A 20,846-nucleotide genomic window follows, 5' to 3' on the forward strand; every position below is an offset into this window, starting at 1 on the left:
AGGTTGCTGACTTTAGAGGAATTGACGAATAGGTATGGTCTGAGGCAGACTGAGTTGCGTAGGTACTTAGCTTTAGAGATTATGGTAAATAATAGATTGGAATTGGCTGATGGTTCTATTGGGAATAAACCAGAGATTTGTACTTTATTGGATGGTCCGGAATACGGGGTACGTACCTATATGCAATTTATGCCTATTGAAGAGAAACTCCAGGGGGCATGGTCTAGATTAAGGACTGTATGGTCGGACGATGTTCTGGTTGAACTCTCTGAGTTGGAGTGGAAATACATTTTGAGGGTTCATTTGACATTGGGTCCTGACATGGGTTTACGTTTGATTCGACAAAAAATTATTGGAAAGTTGTATTGGACACCGGTTAAGATGTTTAGATTGGGGCTCCGGACGGATGATTTGTGTTGGGGCTGTAATAATGATAGGGGTACATTATTGCATTTGTTGTGGGATTGCCCGAGAGTGCTGGAGTATTGGACGGCAGTGTTAGATAGGATTGATTTGATTTATGATGTGGTTTTGCAGAGGTCGGCAGTGAATATTATACTGCTTTCCCGTAAGGACAGGGGTGTTCGGATTAGGAAACATTCTTGTTGGATTGATAGGGCCATAATGGTGGCTATCAAGCTAATACTTAGGGTCTGGAAATCGAGCAAGAAACCTAATGTAGACAAATGGTTGATGGAATTACATGTTTTGGCTCAGTATGATAAGGTTTCATTTCATAACAAAGATAAAGATGATGATTATTTGAATCTTTGGGGTCCCTTTATGGCTTTATATGATTGATGGGAAGGTTTAGGTGGTTGTGGTGGAAAAGGTGGGGTTCCTTTTTTTTTTTTTTTTTTTTGTTGGTTTGTTGGTTTGTTGGTTTGTTTGTTTTGTTTGTTCGATGTTGACTTGCCGGTTATGCTTCACTAAGATTGATTTCTTGTTTGAGCTGTATTGTTTATGATGCTCTAGTCTCTTTGTAATTTCATTCTTTAAGCGGATTGTGAAGCATTGTTGCTTTTTAATATCATTGTTATATGAAAACAATAACAAACAATAAAGTTGTTGAAAAAAAAAAAACTTTCCTCTTCTCCTCTGCTTTTCTCTCTCTCCCTCCCCTGCTGGCCTACCTGACCTACCTGTCTACCTTCAGAGTCTCACTGAGTCGAGACTCTTTCTTGATCAGTCACCCTTGCACTTCCTCTGGTCCTACCATGCACTTAGGGGCTGTAACTGTAACCCTACAGTCCCTTGTTCTTCTTGCACTACCCAAAGCTGTGCTGCCCTGACAGCACTTACTCAGAGCATTGCTGCCCTGTTTTTCCCCTCCCCACTTCCCCCGTCCCTTTCCCCTTGCGCTTCTCGTTATCGCACTTGCACGATCTGAATGACACAAGGCCTAGTAAGATCGTTTGTCTTGTCCTTCTCTATCTTCCATCCCTTGTCTTGTCGCGCCTAGAAACACTTGTGTGCAGGTGCGTTATAAATGACGTTTATCATATCATTTGATCACAGATGCCCAGAAAAATATACAATGCTGCAGTAAGAAACAGCTGACTGGCAGCACCCAAATGGCAGTCTAGCCAGGTAATTCACTTAGCAGGACTGCTTTATCATAAATGCCCCATTAAAAAAAAGTCATACCAAACTGAGGAATGACTAGACTGGCTGCACCAAAATGCCTCTCTAGACATTAATACCACATATCATGCCTGCTTAGCCTGGACATGGACAGCCATTATAATGTGTCGTATAATCCTGCCCCCCACACATCCCCTCTCCCTCCCACCTCAACCTCCAAAATCAGCTCCTTGGCCCAGAATTACCTCCACGTCCCTCTTCCTTGCCCCAGAGCTTATGGTTGAGGCTCCTTGCCTCATAGGTAAGTACTGGGATGAGGAAGAGTGGGACTAGGACTAATGAAGATTACAGGTAGCTAAATCAAGCATTACTTCCATGTACCTCTACCTCATCCCAGTACTTGTGTATGAGGCAGAGTGCCTTATACACAAGTACTGTCTCATACACACTGGGGCGAGAATGAATAGGGCTAGGAGTAATGAAGATTACCAATAAGTAATCCAGGCATTAAACACAAGTATTGGTGCAATACCATTGGGTTGACTGGGATTCAGCACTCCCCCCCTGAAATGTTAGGCTATGTAGACCAGACCTGGCCGACCTTCAGAGCAGTTGCCAGACAGAAAAGGACAAAGATGTTAAGCACCTGGGTTTCTCTGTTAACAAGAACCCACCAATTACTAACATAAAGCAATTCACTGTTAGTACCTGCATTCAAATGCCAAATTGTTTAGGCAATTGAAATCGTGATGTGGGTTTAATACTTGCATGCCAGGGGAGTGATTGGAAGGGTAGAGAGGGAACAGGAGACCACTCATTCTCACAGCAGTCCATAAGTGGGTGCTTTAAACCTTTAAGGAGCGAGTTAACTGCTTGTAATATTGAAGCTGCACTAGAATAGTCTCAGAAAAATACATAAAGAAATTAGATGACCCAAACAAATAAGTTTGCCCCTCCCCCACCGCCCATGAAGTTGGCACCCCTCCCAACATTTGAAAGGTTAGCCCCCGAAATGTAGGTTTTGTTGCGCCCCTGAACGCAAGCACACACACCATATACACACACGCACACCCAGCCATCCATACATTTAAGTGTGCATTCTTTCACCATACTGGCACACCCAGGCAGCCATCCATACATTTAAGTGTGTACCCTTTCACCATACACTCACACAGGCAGCCACCTATACATTTAAGTGTGAACCCTTTCAACATACACTCACACACGCACACATCATGGGGCTGAGGGGAGCCCTAACAATTAAAAAAGAAATTGAGCCTCATTACAACTATGCCGGACTGTAAACAACGGTGCTGGTAAGCTCACCGGCGCTATTGTTTCCGGGCCGGCATATTACAGCTCTGCGGGCGGTTGCCGTCCTGCCCGGCAGGTCAGACCTGCCGGTCAGAGTGGCACCCACCCGCATAGTTTTCACGGAAGCACTGGCACCGTTATTAACGGTGCCGGTGCTTCTATGGTCCCCATTCCCATAGAGTCCGATAGGACTTTATGGAAATGGGGACTTACCATTTGCCGGCGCCTGACGTCCCAGACTGCCGGGGTTGTAATCCCCCGGTGTTACCGGGAAATCGGGCACCGGTAAATCATTACGGAGCTGGCGGCAACCTGCTTGTAGCAATGGCACGGTTGCCGCCAAACCCGTAATGAGGCCCATTGTTTATTTTTGAAATCACTCTGACTTCATAAAGAAATTATTTCTGTTACAGAAATTATTTCTTTATAAATGCAGAGGGAATTCAAAAAGAAAAAAAAAGAAAAAAATTCCTACAAGTGGGGACCCCTCCCAGGACATGTGCTGTTGGGGCCCCCTGCACGCGGGGGCCCCTGTTACGCCAGTGGTGTGTAGAAAAACCCCATTGATATGATTTCTTCCCTCCATATGCTGCTGAGTTGGCGTGTGTTTTCTATGGCTTTTTTCTTCTTTCTTCCTCATTTTTTCATAGTGTTCTTCTGACATGATCGTGAGAGTTGATCTCGAACCGGCCATCATTCCTATTTGTTTCTCTCCTATCAGTAATTCACAATACGTTTTTTTCGTTATTGTATTTTCTATTGAGTCTTTGTATGCGCAATACACATACTGGTTTTGTTCCATTTCTTCCTCGGACTGTTCACTGTCTCTATTCTCTCGTTCAAGTTTCTTTACTGTTACACTCTTGCACAGTGGCCTATTTCCTAGCATGTCTTGTACCTTTGACCTTGCGCTGGACATTCTCTGTCATTGGCGGCATGCCTGCACATTCGACATCTAAAACATTGGGCCTCATTATAAGTTTACCGGCCTGGGAACTGCAGTACCGGTAAGCATGCCGGTACTGTAGTTCTCAGACCAGCAAACTAGGATTTGTGCTCGCGGGTGCCTTTCTGCCCGCCAGGTCAGACCTGGCGGGCAGAAAGGCACCTACGAGCACAGCATGTCGGATGCACCGACACCGACCTCCCCATTCCCATTAGGCCCTATGCGGCCGAATGGGAAGTGGGAGCATCTTTTTTCCCGCGCCCGCAAATGGGCAATTACCGGGTCCAGCAGGGCCGTAATGACCCAGTAATTGCCCATTCGCGGGCGCCGGAAATTTTCAGAAGTTTGGCGGCAGCCTGCCGGTCTTACCAGCAAGGCTACCGCCAAACTTCTAATGAGACCCATTCTCTTTGTTATATGGGCTTTTCACTTCTATGATACTCTTTCTTTTTTTTATGCCCCTTTTGTCTTAGCTGTCTTCCTTCATGCCACCCTTATTTGCATGACTCCTGTCTCATAATTCTGTCTTTTTTCCTTTTGTCTGCCTAGCATACTCTCCTGTACTTTATCCAATGCAGGAGTTTTACATTGCAACACCTTCTCCTGCATTTTCATTTCTCTGCATCCTATCACCAACGAGTCAACATGGTGTGTTATGTTATGTTCCCAAATTCCTAAAGCGCACATTCGCTAAAGGCATCTTGGCGCTAATGGACCAACACGATCTGGCAGTGCTACTAGACATCTGAAAAAGAGAGTCTTGAGTAAAGGCCTAAACATAAGATGGTTCTCTGTGACTCTAACATCCCATGGCACGGGCGTTCCACAGGTGTCTAATGTTTCCCCAAATAGGCGGTCCATCTCCTGTTCTCAAGGCTGTTAGACAGTCATTTACTGGTTCATTCGCTCCTTGTTGCCTCTCATAATAGTGCAGTTCATGTCTTAGTTCATTTCCTTGTCCATTCTATTTGTTTTTTTTAGTTTACGAAGCATTCCTTCATACAGAGTTTCTATATTAGACCCATCTGTCTCCTTTTCAATCGGCAGCTTTTGGACTAATCACTGGCCTTTAATTCCTAGCGAGGTTGTTCGTTTTTTTCAGCCTTTCTTGTCGTGCTCATTTCTTGAAGACCTGATGCTTCCATGTATATTATTCTATAACCACTGTTGCCAGGGGATTGCTGGACTACCTGGGCTTTGCAGAAAGGTCCACAGCACCACTTATTGCTTCTTTATTTTGATACGTACTGTCTTCCGCTGTTTGTGCTCTCCAACCTTTTCTTAATTCTCTGCGTGTTTGTCTCGCTTGGAACATCTTCACTTCTGGATACCGTCCCTCATTGCCATTGTGGAGATTTGCATCACATAAATGAATAAAGAGATGCTCTTGTATGAGTTGTACTGATCTTTATGTATTTGTTGCTTTCCATTATAATCTCCACAGACATGAACAAATGTGGGGGAGCGATGTGGAGCTGTTCCGTTCCTGTACATTTCCTTCCCTCAAGACCCTTCGTGCTCACTGCACTCTTTGTAGGGAACAATTGTTCCTTACAACTTTCCAGTGATGCAATGCGCTGTGTGTGTATCACTACAGTTTGAAGTGTTGGGAGGCAGATGTTTACATCATCCATAACTACTGCCCCTCCACCACATAGGTGAGAAACGTTACTCACTATGACAACCGTATCACCCATATCCCAGGCAGGTGTAACAGGAGATGAACACCATCTAACCTAAAGATGGCAAGAATAAACAAACAATGAAACAATATATGAGCATGCACTAGACATGAAGCAGTTGTGCACTCAATAATATATGCATTATGTTTGGATGTGTTTTAATATTTGATACTGAATTTTAATGTTGATATACTATATTTTAGATTTGGATAAAGTGTTTTAAAAGTTGACTATGTTGATTGTGTAATACAATATAAATAAAAAAATAAATACAAAAAATATATGCATTTATACATGAAGAATATTAACATGGCATCCATAAGACATGAAGAATACTAACATAAGCAAAGGATAAGCTAAACACACCACGAACAATACGCAAATATAGCTCACTAACATAGAAATACGAGAGTAAGGGGCAGCCATCTTTTCCAAAATGGAAGCCACAGCACCCTTCTAAGTAAATGAAAGGCCTCAAGGCTTGACGAGGACTCAAAATGCTGAAATAACAAAATACAGATCCATGCAGAGCTCAGACGGTAGCTAGCAACCCAAGCCAATGCTACTGAGAACTTAAGGAAGAGCCGAACGTTGCAGTGAAAGCATGAGATAACGATTCCCAAGACACAAGTTATATATTCTTAGATTAATTAAAAGAACAACCAGCCTTTTTAAGCCAGGTGTAGGACAATAATAAGCCAAAGTCTCTATGAAGAATAACTTAAGAGTGTCCCCAGTGGTAAAAGAAACCGCGATACTAGCACGCATTTTTGCTAAAATCTCAATAAATGCATGGTGAAATAATTCCAAAGTGGTCTCATCACACGTGACCCATAACTTAAGAACATTGTCTATTCATTAGCAACTAACACAGATAGGATGCCTGCCTTACTCCTCACACATATTCCCAGACACGAGGCGCTGCACAAGGTCGAATACAAAGAAATGACTCTGGCTCATGACCTAGGAATAAGGGATGGTATTTTCTTTATTGATGGGAAAGGAGCATATGGACCTCTCTCCCTCTACTCCTGTCTGGCTCATTTCTTGACAACCTGTCAGTTGTACAAGGTTGGCCAGTAGAAAGCCAACCAATCAAAATCTCCAATGTTAGGCTGCCCAATACGTATTATGCCAACCAATAATCTATTATAGAAATTATGGCTTTTTACTATTATCAATTTAGAGGTAGTCTCAGGAGGAGCCATCAGATTGTTGTTATCCAATCAGAAGTCTAACTCCTATAGAAGGTATATGTAGTCAATCCCCTTAACCAATCCCTGTAACCCCTAGGTTTTGTAAACTGATATTATGTTATGATGTTGTTGATGACACATTCGTAGTATACAAACGGTTGTGTTTGATAAGCAGGCTGAGCGCGACAACCTTTTATGCTTGTGTTCTGTCTCTGCTTAATCTGGATGTTAATAAAGCTGGGTTTTGCCTTTCACTTTGTCTATTTCCGTTATTGAGTCCGGGTTTTTCTGGCTCATGATACGCTGTGCAAATTGTGGTTTCCAAACCGTTTGATCATAATTTTAGGAACAGTGTCTGCCAGTGTGCATCATGGGTGGAAAGCAATGATAGTTTTAAGTACAAAAGTGGTGCGTACCTAAGTTAATAGCTGATGCTGTTCTACCTTGTTCTATGTTAGAAGTGCCCCCAACTGCATTTAGAAGTGCCCCCAACTGCATTTAGAAGTGTATCCAATTGCAATTAGAAATGTACCCAATTGCATCTAGAAGTTTCACCCAATAGCCTCCCTGAGAAAGCTGAATTTAGAAGTGTACCGAATTGCACCTAGAAGTATACCCAAGTGCATCTAGAAGTTGCGCCCAATAACCTTCCCGAGAAAGTTACACTTAGAAGTATACTCAATTGCATTTAGAAGTTGCGCCCAATAGCCTCTCTGAGAAAGTTGAATTTAGATTTGTTCCCACTTGCATTTAGAAGTGTAGCCAACTGCATTTAGAAGTCACGCCAAATAACCTCCCTGAGAAAGTTACACATACAAGTGTACCTAATTGCATATAGAAATCACGCACATTAGACTCTCTGAAAACTTAAATTCAGAAGTGTACCCAACTGCATTTAGAAGTGTCCTCAACTGCATTTAGAGCTGTACTCAACTGCATTTAGAAGTGTACCCAACTGCACTTAGAAGTGTATGCCAATTGCTCTTAGAAGGATACCCAACTGCACCTAGAACCTGCGCCCAATAGCCTCCCTGAGAAAGTTGAATTTAGAAAGTGTTCCGAATTACACTTAGAAGTGTACCCAAGTGCATCTAGAAATTGCGCCCAATAACCTCCCTGAGAAAGTTACACTTAGAAGTATACCCAATTGCATTTAGAAGTATACCCAATTGCATCTAGAAGCGTACCAAATTGCAGTTAGAATTATAAACAATTGCTTAGAAGCACCAATCAATCTTTGACTAGTTGATCCTGGAAGTGTACCTAAAAGTATGAGTCACCGATCCTAGAACTACAATCAGAAAACCCTCCTAAATCAACGCAAAGCTCACACCAATCATGAGTGCAACAGCTCCACCAGTGACTGTCAGAAACAACTCCCGTGGACCTCCTCCACTCTCCGATCTGCCTTTCTTCCCACCCCCCCCTCCGCAATCCCTGCCATCACCCTCTCCAAACACCAAGCCAGGGGAGCACGATGACGTGCCACTCACCCCAAGACCTCTCATCCCCTGAACCACACCGCCAACCCGCCAGCACCGCCCATGCCTGCTCCCCTCACTACCACACCCCACCCTGCAATCACCCACCCCCCACCTTGCCATCATACCCCTGCCATCTTCCCCCCGACTGCACCCTTTCCCCTCCCTAAAAACTGCGCGCCTAGCCCTAGCGAGAACCGAAGCCTGCCTCCCTCTCTCCCTCTGACCCCCCCTACCCTCTCTCTCACACCAGTCGCTGCAAAGAAACTAAAGAGGAAACGCTCCTGGTCTCCCTCAACCTCTCTGCTCTCCTCGCCTCCCTTGTCTCGACCCACCACCTCTCTCCCACAATCGCCCCCTCCCCCTTGACCTCTCCCTTCCTGAAACCCCTCTCCCTCGATTTCTCCTCAACTGCAACTGAAACTCCCAACCGCCCACTACCCATCATCAAATCCCCCACCCCAAACCCGATCATCCTGTCACACACAGCCACCCAACCCCGCCCGAAACCTGCAAAACCTTCGGCTCGCCCACTTTTCCCTAACATCACCAACCTTACCCCTCTCCCTCCACCCTCTCCCCTTCCGCCCAATCCCGCTCCAGCACCGATACCAACCTTCCCTGCCGATTTGAACTGTATCCTATTTAACGCCCCTTCTGTAGCAAAAAACAGACATTGCATCTTTGACCTCCTCGCCTCTGTCAAACCAGACCTAGTTTTCATCACTGAAACCTGGTTCTCTGATGACTTCAGCCCAATTGCAAGTGAAGCCTTTCCGCCGGACTACTGCCTCATCCCACTGAACAGTCCGTCCAGAGGAGGGGGGGTTGCATTCGTCTTCAAATCTCTCTTCTGCGCCTCAATCATGGACAATCAACCCTCCATTCCATCCTGCGAATCCCTCCTCGTTAAACTATCCCTCTCCCCGTCGCTCTCACACACCTTCACACACCTTCCTAATAATCTACAGGCCCCCTGGCCACGATAGACATTTCGCAAACAACCTTTGCGACTCTATCGCCACCCTCCAAATAAACCATCCCAACCTCACCCTTCTCGGAGACTTCAACATATGGCTCGACATCCCCACCAACCCTATGACACTCGCCCTGGTGGACGGTCTAGATGCAATTAATCTCCAACCCCACATAAACGGCCCAACGCATCTTAAAGGACACACTCTCGATGCCATCTTTAGCTCCAACACCCTGATTCAGTTAAAGCCCCCCACCCCTATCATCTGGTCCGATCACTTCATTCTCTCGTTCGCCATCCCCTCACACGGCCCCCTTCCCGTACTCGCATCTGAACCTCCGAACCTACGCAAATGCTGGAAAAAACTAATAATCACCCCGGACCTAGCCGAGGCACTCCTCCAGTCCCCACCACCTACCTGCCGCCCCAACAACCAACTAACACCTGAGGCCTTTGACACATGGCTCAACGCATCTCTGGTGCGACTCACCCCCCGTGCAAACCATCAACCCGCTGTGGCCCTTTCCCCAGATGGTTCACTCCTGAGCTGAAGACCACTAAACAACACTACAAATACCGAGAACGCAATTGGCAGAAAGAGAGAACCCATGAGAGCAGGACCACCTTGGCCCGACACTTGTACCTGTACAAGGCCGAAATCCAGAAAGCCAAAAAAGCCCACTACAACACCCGAATCCTAAACTGCAAAAACCCAAGCAAAGAACTCCACAAAATCATCGCCGAATTCACCGATCCAGCTTGTAATACAACCGTCCCGACCCTGTCACAATCACTGTGTGACTCACTCTCCCTCCACTTTTACACCACAGCTATTGAAAGAACAAAAACTCTAAACATCAAACTGACTCTCTTACAGCCAACCGACAATCCTCCACCCGTACCGGCCAGCCCGTCAGCTACAACCTCTACCCGACCAACGTTCGAATCCTTTAGTCCAATATCACCAGAACAATTTCTCAAACTTCTATCTGCCCGCAAACCATCTGGACCCCCCTGGACCTCTGCCCAGGCACAACCCTTAAAGAAATGTTTGCTTCCACCTGCGCAGGAGAACACGCAAGATCTATCATAAATGCCTCCCTTTCCTCCGGTATTTTTCCCGAAGCATTCAAAATGGTACACGTCAAACCTCTAATTAAAAAACCTTCGCTCGACCCTCTCGAGCCCAAAAACTACCGCCCAATCTCAAACACCAGATTCCTTGCCAAACCCATTGACCGAACTGCCTACTCTCAACTAAATGCCTTTGTCGAAGCCAACAATCTCCTTGACCCCGCCCAATCAGGTTTCAGAACACATCACGGAACTGAAACCACCCTAACCTCGATCTGGGACGACCTTAAAATGACAGATGACTCCGCGGGATGTGCCGCTCTAATCCTTCTCGACCTATCCGCTGCCTTCGACACAATCAATCACTCAATCCTCCTAGACTGCCTCCACTCCCTAGGAATTCGTGGAACAGCTCTTAAATGGATAGCTTCATTCCTCAAAAACAGGCACCAAATAACGACACTCTCCAGCTTTACCTCCCAAGCTCGACCAGTCGACATGGATAGTCCCTCAAGGAGCGTGTCTATACGCCCTTCTGTTCAATCTCTACCTGATCACCCTCCCACCAATAATTCGCTCTCACAACATCCTTTGTTACAACTACGCCGATGACACTCAACTAATTCTAAAATTCCTGAACTCGAAACCCAACTCCCGACCCGACCTGGCATCCTGCCTCCTTAACATAGAACGCTGGATGACCCAAAGCCACCTCTTGTTAAACCCCTCCAAAACTGAAATCATGGTTTGCGGCAACACCGATCTTCTTCCGCACTCACTACCCTGGCCACCCGCCATGGGCAACTCACCTACACCCTCCAACACAGTGAAAAATCTTGGGTGCACCTTGGACTCCGACCTAACACTCTCGCGCCAAGTCTACAATGTCAAAGTCCTGCCACTACCACCTTAAAACCCTTAGACGCATCTTTCCATACCTCTCATTTCCCAACAGAGTCTCCGCTGTCCAATCAATCGTTATTTCCAGACTGGACTACGGGAACCCCCTATACCTCGGAATCCATGCCTACCAACTGAATAAACTCCAAAGAGCACAAAACGCGGCGGCCAAAATGCTACTTGCGCTCGGTCCAAGAGACCAAGTATCGCCAGCTCTTAAAACACTGCACTGGCTTCCAGTAGCCCGTAGGGTAGCTTTCAAAACCTTATGCCTCTCCCATCGAGCACTGCATAAAACTGGACCTCAATATCTTCAAGACAAACTAATACCTTATCATCCCACTCGCACCCTAAGATCAAGCTCAGCCGGCCTCCTGGTAATTCCCAAGACGAACTCAGTCAGGCTAGGCGGATCATCATTCTCAGCCCTGGCTCCAACCCGGTGGAACTCACTCCCACCCCACATCCGCCTAACTGAGGACTTATCGTCCTTCCGCAAACTACTGAAAACCTGGCTCTTCCCCTAAAACCAAACTAGCATCATCACAATAATACCTACCCAACAAACTACCTGAAGCGAGAAAAGGACCGCCAAATAAACTCGAATGTAAACTAGAAAGAAAAACAGACCTAAACGAGTAACACAGATCAAAACAGTGAAACGGATAATAGGAATGAATCATTGAGAACCATAGGAGATGTGAACCGATGAAAGGGACATAATGAATGAGGAGGGAATAAAGTGAATGACATAAATTAAATAGTTAGAATGGATGAAACGTATAGAACAGACAAATACACTAAGTGGAAGCGTGCATGAGTGGAAGAACAGACGACTAGAAAGATCAAATGAGCATGGTGACCAGATGAAGTAGTTGAACATAATAATGCCAATGAGTATGAAGAATGGTTGGATGTGTAGAGCGGCTGAGCGAATTGAGTGGATAAGTATGTATAGAATAACCGAGCACGCAAATACAGAGAAGCGAACAAAACCCAAGAGCGCATAGAACTCAGCTGGATAGTGCAAGAGGGCGAGGGCGTAGAACTATATTGAATGGACAAACGTTTAGACATGGAAAAAAAAAAAACAATTGTGCGCTGAAGATCGGATGTGCACGCAGAGCGGATATGCACGGAGAGCGGGCGAGCGGATGAGAGTGGAGAGCGGATGAGAGTGGAGAGCGGATGAGAGTGGCGAGCGGGTGAGTGTGACGAGCGGGTGAGTGTGGAGAGCGGGTGAGTGTGGAGAGCAGGTGAGTGTGGCGAGCGGGCGAGTGTGGAGAGCGGAGGAGCGTGGAGAGAGGTAAGAGTGAACAACGTCTGAATGTGGAAAGCGCAGAAGCAAGTGCGGAGAGCGACTGAATATGAACACTGCAGAAACGTATGAAGTAGCTGAGCAGTGGAGAGCGACTGAGTGTGTAAAGAGACTGAGTGTGTAGAGCGACTGAGTGTGTTAAGCGACTGAGTGTGGAGAGCAGAGGAGTGTGGAGAGCGGAGGAGAGTGGAGAGCGGAGGAGAGTGGAGAGCGGAGGAGTGTGGAGAGCCGATGAGTGTGAAGAGCAAAAAAGTGAATGTGTAGTGTGGATGAGTGTAAGGAGCGGATGGGTATGTGGAGCGAATGAGTGCATGGTGCGAATGAATATGTGGAGCAGACAAGTGTGTGAAGCGGGTAAATGTGTGGTGCGGATGAATGTGCTTAACAGATGATTGCATAAAGCGGACAAATACATAGAGTAGGTAAGTGTGTGGAATGGATGGACATATGGAGCAGACGAGTGCTATTGTCAAGCCGACGAGTAGTATGTTGTGCCGATGAGTGGGTGGACCGGATGAGCGTTGTCGACTGAACGAGTGTCTAATCTGGACGAGTGTGTAGACTGGACGAGTGTGTAGACTGGACGAGTGTCTGGAGCGGACGAGTGTCTGGAGCCGACGAAGGTCTAGAGCGGACGAGGGTCTGGAGCAGAGGAGTATTTGGAGCGGACGAGTGTATGAGGAGCTGACGAGTGTGTGGAACGGACGAGTGTGTGTAACGAACGAGTGGAACGGATGAGTGTACAGAACTGATGAGTATGTAGAGCCGATGAACACATGAAACAGATGGGTTTGTGGAGCGAACAAAATGCATCGAACGAACCTACCCGCACGGAACTGCGTGAAATACATATTATGCCTTGGAATGAAGGGAACATTTGAAAAACATACATCATACCACACCCCACGCTTACTCTCTCCCTTACACCACCACTCAACTAGAACACAGAGATACTATGACACCATTCGGTATAACTGTTCTCATATCTACATTCTCCCGCTCACTCCACATCACTCTATGTAAACATTGCTGGCTCTACCACCCCCAGCCAGGCGTTCTCCTCAGGCCTAACGCAGCCACACTCATTCTGGATAAAGCCGGCCAGAGCGAACACATACTCCTGATCTCTCAACCACCACACCTACCGCTAAGAAGCAGCTACCACTTGAATTCCGCACCAGCTGCACACATACCTGGTGCACACACGCACCTTTTAGACTCTCTCTACTCTCTCTACTGACCCGAACTTCGGTTCCCAAGGGCGTTCAACCTACCAGCGCCTTCAGACCATACCAATGGTATATAAGGCGCTATATAAATGCAAAATAACATAACATAACATAACATAACATATGCGGGTATTATGCTCCCAGCTAACATACTTTCTGTTAGGTTGCATTCAAAAAAATGTAAGTAACATAACACATCTTAAAAACACATACAGTAAAAGGCTTCTCATTTGCATGCAAATTTGAAGTTAGGCATTCCTAAAGTTCTTTTTTTTTTCTCCACAAATGAATATCAATGGAAATTCACCCACAGGTGTTGGGTGACCAGATTTTCAAGCCAACAATATAAAATAATGACTACCCTCTTATGTCTCCCCCTTAACCTGTCCCTTCTGCCGCACACACCCATCTGGCAGTATTTCCATTCCTGCTCCACCATATAAACCGTGTGGATAATGGTAATACAAAATTAGCTTTTGCTCTTATTGATATTACAAGCCTGCCTGTTCATTGTTTTCCAGCCAGTGTCTGTGGCGCAATCTTTGAATGTTTGTATTTTGTATTTTATCAGTCATTTATATAGTGCTTTGCACCAAAGCGCTGCACAGATCAAATGAGTGAGTGAATTAATGTATGTGGCTGGTATGTGCAAGTTTGAAGGTTCGAGCCCATTTTACATAGCACATTTGTTAAAGTATTATAATGTTTATTTATATGATTGTTGCCTACTAAATTACGTAGTCACCCTCCCTTTTCCCAAAAATCGAGACTCTCCCCAAAACTGGGACTGGGGTTATTTAAATTTAAAAAACTGCGATTTCTAATCACCCTACGCAGGTGGCTTTTCTGTTTTGTACAATTAGTGCACATTTTCACTAATATGCACAAATGTATATTTTCACAATCGCTAGCAAAACAATTAAATTTCTGTGAATCATGAAAAAATATTCACGCCAAATAATAACATTGCACAGTGCTGCATTGTGTACTCTGTAAATTTCCAGTTTCTCTGTAGTTGACCGAGTTATGTGTATGCTTATATCACTACAAAGTCACTGAATAACACACGGAAGGTATTGTTTTTTGATTGGTTCGCATAAAGAAGTTCATCATGTTGCAAAACCCCTAGGACCAGAGCCAGGTTGGGACTCTTGTGCTGCAGTCAAGACGCAAGGGACATTATGCATGCCTGCTTGCTGTCCAGCATAATCTTTGCAATCTATCACTCGCCGCGGCTTCTCTAAAGCTTTGGCCCTTGTGCACACGGGGAGAGCCAGAAAGCTCACAGGAGACAAGCGTTTTTCAGCACATTAATCTTGTTGGCTTGTGGCGGAGACTTGAATTACGTTTGAAATGGTTTTGTTGCATATTTCGGCAGCTCCATTTTGAGTGGACGCCTCAAGGCCTGAACTACCAAAGACCGCGGCCTAGGGGACCGGTGACCGTTCCCTGTCTTCAGTGACTGCACTGTTAGGATTTCCGCTTCCGCCAAGCATATGCCGGCGACCAAGGCTACATGCACATGTACATCAATTTAATGATATTACGTTTTTTATCTAGAGCTCCACAATGAATTGTTTCCACGTCTAAGTGCTATGAAAAAAATTGTTATTATGATCAAGTTTAATGGTATTTCTTTGAACCTGTGCCATGCAGGAAGAAAACACACGCCTGGGGTGACAGCGTAACTTTAAGAATATGAACATCTTAGCTCGTGCTCTTCCATCCCATCCAGCAACAACATTTCACCTCCACATTTGTCCAGCCAGTAACCAGCCAGAACTCTGTTTGTTCCGCTTGCCAGCCAATAAAACTCAAGCTGTCAACTTGATAGTTCTGTGCTTCATGTGTACTTCCTATGACGCCCTCAGTTGCAGTCAGTGAATAGTAATCCTCTAGCGCACACTGGGATATAAAACAAAACACCCAACCTGTCCTATTTCACTTTTCTCCCTCTCCATCAACTAAATCCTATTTTAAATCACTAACTCTCCCTCAATTAAATCCTATTTCAATTGTATACCTCTGCCTCAACTACCCTTTTCGCCACCTGCCTCTGCCTACAAGACTGATTGGAAACTGCAACATCACCTGCCTTGCGCCACAGGGGGGAAGGAACAAGAGACATGGGACACAGAAATGTGGGGAAAGACAACTTTGATTATTTGTATGGAAATCACACAGTGTTGAGTTTGGGCAACAAACACAATGCACCCGAGACTATAGCAGGACAGACTACATGCAGAGTGGAGTTAGGGTGAATGTGAGCGGGCATTGCCTCTTTAGGGAGGGCACTTAACCCTCGTATTTCTCTACCACTCTTCTTCCAGATATCCCTTTTCGCTCCTAGCCCATAGCTTCCCTCAGCCCCTGCCTGATGCCTAAGGTACCGGGTTAAGCTCACTTAAACACAAAAGGAGAAGCACTCTCTACATACTGTGCCAGGATGGAGGAGCAACTCAAAGTCAGTGAAAGTGACCCTATTCCAAAAGGACACCGATCAAAAACCAGGGGAAACGACTTATCTTGTCATTGTAAACATCATCCACCAGAAAACAGTATCATAACACACATGGGCGGGCAGAAGGAATCATTCAACATGGTGAATGAAGCATCTATGGTAAGCTATTACTGTGCCTGAGGAAGGATTGAACTTTCCCTGAGTCCCTGTACCTAGAGGATACTGTTGTGCCGCCTGTCTAAAAGGGATAGCAGAAGGCGCTGTCCCGCTATTAAACTGAGTCTATTGGCGATCAGAATATTGCCATAGTCTGACAGAGCTGTATTACTCAAACTGTGTCAAACTTATTCGAAGGATATCCCACAGTCTGTTCGACCGTTATGGGCCCATTGTCAATGAAAACTATGAGCAGATGCAGAAATGTTGCTCTCCTAATTGAGCAACCGTGTTCCTTTTGTAGGTCAGGCATGAGCTATGAATGAGCAAACGAAATCTGATATCCAGTATACAACCCCAGAAGTAATTAAAAGTTGAAATTGGTCCTGTTGAAGGCGACAGATTATATAAACAAATGTTTATACCCTTACTACCAATGTTTCTAACCAAACAGGGTATTGAGGGGGACAGATGCAGAGTTTTAGGTCTGTCCGCAAAATTTAAAGTGTGGTCTCATGAATTAGAGATCCAAAGAATGAATCTCAATGTAGTAACCACTCACTGTGTCTGTATGTTGAATGCTAGAAAACAAATATTTATTCTCTTTAGCATGTAATCATATAAAATATTCACTGAAAAAAACTTTGTTAAAGGGACATTATGGTTAATTTGTACTAATAAAAACCTATGAAATTCAAAGAAAAAAATTTGTTAAACGGACGTTATGGTTCCAAATAAAACCGAAAAACCCCTGAAATTCACCAGTTATGGTAAGCTACTCGCACCACCACCGTGCACTGCTAAGACTAACACCCAGGACATCAAAGATGACATCCCAAATGACATCACACGTGAAATACATTTTGATGAAAAGTCTCTACAAGGAGTTGTGTTTATATTGTTGATAACAAGATGTCAGGAGTGATCGGGAGACCTATCATGAACTACTTAATCTATTAAAGAATGTACTCATCTAATATCATTGTATTTGAGTGTTGTTGTTAATACAGAAACCTAATCATATATAAACATAGGCAATGACTGCAGCATGCAACATAGAAGTACACTATTTATAATATTGTAATTTTGGATAGTACAATAATGAACGCTCCCTTATCAGAGTTTTGAGTAATGTTAAGCATGTAATAACTAGCTAACAATTCAAGATTTACAGCACTTGTGCTGGTACAAACAATACATATGAAGCACCACAATGCATATAAATGAGAGGCACATACAGGGAAACTAAAGTAAGGAAGAAAGAACCTGCATCATCAGAAAATATTAATGACATTAAAGTTTATCTTCATGTATACAAATTAATTGTGTGTTTGAGGCCTGCTCATTTCCCAGGTATGTGCACCATGAGCTGAGACCAAACCCTAAGGAAAGTACTTAAATGACATATCACAAAGTTAACATCTAGATATATAGCACCTTTTTAAATGTTATTATTCTGACTGCCAGTGAACAAAACCACCTGGCCTATATATGTCAAGGAACAAAAACAAGTGGCCCAGATATGTGATGTCATCAATGACATTTGTGATGTCTTCTTTGATGTTCTGGGTGTTAGTCTTAGCAGTGCACAGTGTTGGCGCGAGTTATGGTTGCTTAGCTTACCATAACTGGTGAATTTCAGGTTTTTTTTGGTTTTACTTGGAACCATAACGTCCGTTTAACAAAGTTTTTTCTTTGAATTTCATAGGTTTTTATTAGTCCAACTTAACCATAACATCCCTTTAACAAAGTTTTTTCAGTGAATTTCAAAGGTTTTTATTAGTGTAACTTAACCATAACGTCCCTTTAACAAAGTTTTTTTATTGAATAGATATATATATGTATATATATTCAATAAAAAAACTTTGTTAAGGGGACATTATGGTTAAGTTGCGCTACTACAAACGTGTCAAATTCGCTAAAAAAAACTTTACAAACGTGACATTATGGTTCGGAGTAAAACCGAAAACCCCCTGAAATTCGCCAGTTATGGTAGGCTAAGCACCCATAACTGCCCGCACCACTGTGCACTGCTAACACTAACACCCAGGACATCAAAGATGACATCACAAATGGCATTGATGACATCACTGATGATATCACATGTGCATTTACTTTTTAGACATGGGGTTGTGAATGTAATTTAGCCAAAAAAGTATCAGGGATTATCGGGACATGTGTAATAAACTACATACTTTATCACGCAATGTAGTGTTCGAAAGACATTTCCATTGCAGTGTCCTTTCTAGTACAGGAACCTACTCATACAGAAATGTAGGTATTGGCTGCAGCATACACCACAGAGGTGCTACATTTGTACTTTCCAAAGTTGTATAATAAAATGCACTTTTCTGGTCTGTGAAACATGTACTAAGTTGCTAATAATGCATCACTTACTACATATTTCTAGTAATACACACAAAACATAAATAGACTACAATGCATACAAATATGGGGCTTATATATGGAAAGTAAAGTAAGCATACAAGAGGCTGTATCATTAGCAACTGTGTATAATCTACATGATTGTATTCATGTACAAAAATGATTGCTGTGTTTCAAGCCTGCTTCTTCCACTATATATGTACATCATAACATGAGATTAAATTCTAAGGAAAGTATTGTAAGAACATGTGATAATAGCAATTTCTATAAATATAATACCTTTTGAAAGTTAACTTTCTGCCTGTCAGTAAATAAACCCACCTGGCCTAGATATGGCAGTGAACAAAAACGAAGGGGCTACACATGTGATGTCATCAGTGATGTCATCAATGACATTTGTGATGTCATCTTTGATGTCCTGGCTGTTAGTGTTAGCAGTGCACAGTGGTGCGGGCAGTTATGGTTGCTTAGCCTACCATAACTGGCGAATTTCAGGGGTTTTCCGGTTTTACTCCGAACCATAATGTCAAGTTTGTAAAGTTTTTTTTAGTGAATTTGACAGGTTTTTTTGTAGCGCAACTTAACCATAACGTCCCCTTAACAAAGTTTTCTTTACTGAATTGTACGGGTTTTTAGTAGGGAAACTTAATCAAAACATCCCGTTAACAAAGTTTTTTTACTGAATATACACTTTCATGATGTGAATTTGGGAGATATGCACTATAATTCCCTTAATTTATATACATGTAACATAGTACATACAGAACCCCCTTGCTAATGATATTTGAAAGGCACGGACGGAGCGCCTGTCTGCGGACGGGCGCGTACGAGATCATCACTACCCAAACAGTCCGTGGGTATCTGAAATTATTCTATTATGCCATATGTAAAATGCACAAGTTTAAAAAGGACCACATAAACACATTATAAGTAGTAATAAGTAACCATTCGAACCTACACGTCTCACACATTACCCATTGATTTAATTACAATGTAGAATAAAATGGATTATACCATAACAAAAATAGATATGCCTCCACCGTAATTACCTCACAGAAACTGTGCAGCCAGGAGCGACAGTAGACGCACAAAGCACAACGAAGACAAATTACAAGAAAATAGTAAGTGAACTTCATTTTTCATATGTGTGTGTACATTTTTGTATAAGGTGCAGAAAAAATAATGTATTTCTGTTGTTTTGACGCAGAAATGTGCAGTACTTTGGAGTGGCCGGAGGAGAATTTTCCACATGAGGAAATGTCGGAAGATAGCGATAATAATGGTACACCTTCTCTGCATAAGCAAATTAATACTCAGTATTTTATTTGCATTTAACATATATATATTTATTTTTAACAGACCAGTTAAAAAAGTAGAAAGTCCACCAAAGGACACAGAGCAAGACAGCCTGAAACGGATAGAAGAGAAAATGGACATACTAAATGAGAATTTTAACAGATTAAGGCAATTTGTGGAGGAATATGTGAGAGGAAAAATAAGATAACACTGCCCCACCTGTACCTGTCCCCCTTCTCCATTTCCTAGTGAACGATCCCCAAACCCTCAAGAAGAACATACACGTTTTGACGAAACATCCATCCCATCATCCCCTCACAACCAGCCCGTGTTAAACCCTAATTCCCCTATATTCGTTTCAGTATCCGCTTCCCCTCTATGTCTCTTGATTGATGTATGTGTGTGTATTGAACATTTTTTTAGGTTAGTTGTAGTGGAATGATTTGGATAAAAACATTTTTTTTAAAAAGAGTTAAAATGTCCGCGGACAGCGCGCCTGTTCGGGCTGGCCGTAAAATATATAGTATGGATGTTCTAAGGGCAATACCCCTACCCATACCATTCGAAACCAAGATGGAACTAATCTTAGAACTCACCAGGTGTCCACGTTGTCCGTAAATGAACAAAATGGGGGCCTCCTAAGGACATTATACCTCTCCCTAATGGTCACAACCAAGATAAAACATGGTTTTAGAACAAACCAGGTGTTCAGGATGTTTGTAAATGAACAAAATGGGAGTGTCCTAAGGACACTATACCTGTCCGTACCGTCTACAGCCAAGACAGAACTGTCCATAGAACAGGCGCGGTGGCCGGCATGTCCGTAGTCAAACAAAATGGAGGTGTCC

This window comes from Ambystoma mexicanum, chromosome 5q (genome assembly GCF_040938575.1).
Source record: "Ambystoma mexicanum isolate Mex_15411 chromosome 5q, UKY_AmexF1_1, whole genome shotgun sequence".
Classification (NCBI taxonomy): domain Eukaryota; kingdom Metazoa; phylum Chordata; class Amphibia; order Caudata; family Ambystomatidae; genus Ambystoma; species Ambystoma mexicanum.